The sequence below is a fragment of the Micropterus dolomieu genome, linkage group LG04, assembly GCF_021292245.1.
Source record: "Micropterus dolomieu isolate WLL.071019.BEF.003 ecotype Adirondacks linkage group LG04, ASM2129224v1, whole genome shotgun sequence".
In the NCBI taxonomy this organism is placed as follows: Eukaryota; Metazoa; Chordata; class Actinopteri; order Centrarchiformes; family Centrarchidae; genus Micropterus; species Micropterus dolomieu.
In genome coordinates, this window is record NC_060153.1 from 26,302,593 (window position 1) to 26,305,821 (window position 3,229).

Sequence of the window (3,229 nt, forward strand, 5' to 3'; positions counted from 1 at the left end):
GCATTAAGAGAGGAGGGAGATAACTAGAGAGGTGAATATGTATTCCTGTGTGCAAAAGAAATGCACTGTTGCTTAGTGACTTTATTAGTAAAGTATAGACTGAGGTATGCAAGGAAGAAAGCGAGAAGCGGAGGGGGGTGGGGGGGTGGAATAAAATAAACTGGTATGTCAGTTGAGCTGACAAAGCTACAGAAGTGTAGGTATAAGGAAGAGGCATTAACATTATATGACATTTATATACTGTATATTTACACATTTATACTTTGGTACAAAAAGGTGCATTGGACACTATGCTCCAGCTATACAAGCAATGTATCGTGGCTTCACACTGCTCGGCCTCTCTCAGCCAGTCTGTTGATACAGGACAGGAGACAAACTGATTACAAACGTTGGCTTCAAGAGGAGTAATGCTGATTGCAGTGGACCAGCTCCTCAGCCCTTGCCAGTATACTTGATGTCACATCCAGTCTAAAATTGCACACATAAGGCTTATGACCCGATCCCTCTGGGTATCTTGTGACCTTTGGTCACAGGAATGTTGATCAATATTCACTGTTTTTATCAGTATCTTAATGTTTTGGAAGCTTTATGTTATTTGGAACGTGGTTGTATGGACAGAAATAGTGTTTTGAAGAAAACTCCCAATTAAAGTATAAACATATACTATACATTACTATATAGTACATATAAACAGTAACTATGGCCAAAACATGGACATTCGCCTGGTATATTTTTGAAAAATTGTGTAATAACTCTTGTATATTAGTTTCTTTTCATCAAATTTAGAGTCACAGTTGTATTCCAGGTGTATTAGAAGTCTGTTGCATTATAATGAGTTGGATGATGGTGATATTAAAATATAGATTTTATACCAGGCGAGGATGAAAATATTTTCCTTTACTGCATCTCCATTTACTCTTTAACAGAAAAATTAATAGGTTTATCTACAGTTATTCATATTCCTTAGCTTCTGACCTATCAAAGGAGACCAGAATTAGGCATCTAGGCCTAATGGTTGAGGAGTTATTAATTCATTATTATGAATTGTTATCGTTATTTTGAGTGGAGTTCAGTGAATTATTTAACCAAACAAAAGGCAAGCACACTTACTGGCAGAGTAGCTGATAAGCTGAGTCCAAAAACAAGGTAATCGAAACAGAATCGAAAGGAAGGAGGGAAACACGACGAGCAAGGCAGACAATATGAGACAGAGCGTATACACACGAAAATGACCAGACAAAGACTGAGGGAAACAAGCAAGGATATATACACACACACACAGGGTTAACGAGCTGGGAGGAGGTACACAGGTGATACTAATGGGACTAACGAGACACAGGCAGGCAGAGAGAGAGCGGGGGAAAACAGAGAGACTGACATGCAGAGGGATCACTGGGGCAACAGACATGACACAGGTTACTGAACACTAGAAGATAGACAAGACAGAACCCCAATACCCAACAGACCAAAATAACAGATAATAAACTGACCAAACTCAAAAGTGCAAAACATGGCAAGGCTGACAGGCAGAGTGTGACAGGTGTCTAGTAGTATAGTCTCCAAGTGGATAACTAGAGAAAGCTGTATCCATATTCTTGGTAAGCCATGTGCGTTCTTCTGGCTGATGACCTTCATAAAGGCTGTGCCTTTTTACCAGTTCTGTTGCCAAGGATTATACTTTCCGCGTATGCGAGGCTCCGCTAGGGCCCGCATGACGAAAAAATCATCATCAGTCATGATACGCTTCATCAGTCTGTGTGGACGTCTGCGTACCTCCCGTTTTTTGTCGACTAGTGCTACCAGGGCAACAACCGATCTACTGCGTATGTGACAACGTATCCACCAAGCTGATTGCAGAAAGTAGTCCACGTCCGCGGGGTCCGCTGCTGTCTGTGTCCACATCCACTCCCGAGTATATTCGAGACTTAATTGTGCAGCAGATGGGATTGGGGTTAGTACCTCCAAGTCTGAGGCTCCTTTAGTTTGGGAACAAGTTTCTGCCCCAAGAAAATAGGAATTGGAAGGAACCAGTTGAAGTGGTTGGGACCTCTGGTCAGGATCCCTTCTGGACATTTCGTTGTGGAGGCACATCACTGACATTGGACCAGTGGGGTGGACCCCAATCCACACTGGAGGGATATCCTACCTGACCTGGGAATGTCTTGGGATCCTTCAGGAAGAGCTGGATAATTCAGCCAGGGAGAAGGATGTCTGGACTATTTTGCTTAAATCCGAATATTTAATTGACATCTTAAATACTGCATTGAATTAAATTAACTGGCACAAGTGTATAGAAATAGAGCACATGTTGGTTGGGCCACTGACTTATTTATTCTTCTGTCTTTTTGTCTTTCATAATAACAATTTTTAATTTCAGCCTGAGCTGTGCTATCACGCTGAGCGGCATTCATTTTAGATGGATAGAAAACATTGTGTTATCAGGGCTTTTAGCCTTTGTGCAAACAACCCTTTTAATTAAGACTGTTCAGTTGTGCTCCAAACTCATATTTGCAGAGGGTGGGGGTGGGATGAAATAGCAAGAAAGGACAAGAGAGACAGAAAAACAGAACTGAATATGACCAGACCCAGCTGTGGTAAATGTCACAAGGTTCTGATGCCAGAAATATCAAACAGCATAAAAAAAAAAAAAAAAATTAAAAAATCATAATAAGTAAGAAAAAACACCATCGCAATCAGTTTTTTCTCACAAATGTAAAGACTCAAATTATGCAACCAAAACCTAGATTTGTAAACCACAAGATTAAGTGACAACACCACATGGACAACTGGAGTCAGCAGGATAAAATAAGTCATGAGAGCCGCCTGACATTAAATCAAACAGCAGCCATAAGTTAGTGCTTTCAAACTTAACGTAAAGACTGAGCCAAACTGCATGTGAGAGAACAGACTATGCTCCGGCTTAACCTGAAAAACTGAATGTGTTGTGGTGGCAGCCCGGCTGACGGTGAGTGTCCTGGTTTTTTCTCCTTTTTATCAGTTATTCTGCTTTTTCCTTGGTTTTCTGTTCCCTGCCTGCCTCCCTGTGTTTTCTCCCCTGTGTGCTCTCTCTCTCCCTCTGCTCCTGAGCGCAGCCAACTACCTGCACCTGCATCTCATCAGCCACCTCGTCAGCCTGCCACACCTGCCAGTAATCAACCTCATGCCTGCCTGTATTTCAACCCCGGTTCTCCACACCATCCTCGATTGTCGTTGATCCATACCCGGTGCC

At 42.0% G+C, this 3,229-nt stretch overlaps 1 long non-coding RNA gene across 1 annotated transcript; it reads right to left on the bottom strand.

The window, feature by feature from the left end:
* Positions 1-227: 227 nt before the first annotated feature.
* Positions 228-1,289, bottom strand: LOC123969197. The gene is made up of 2 exons (XR_006824674.1): positions 1,111-1,289; positions 228-351 (listed from the first exon to the last, which is right to left on the bottom strand). It is a non-coding gene; the product is annotated as an uncharacterized LOC123969197 (long non-coding RNA).
* Between the last annotated feature and the right edge of the window lie 1,940 nt (positions 1,290-3,229).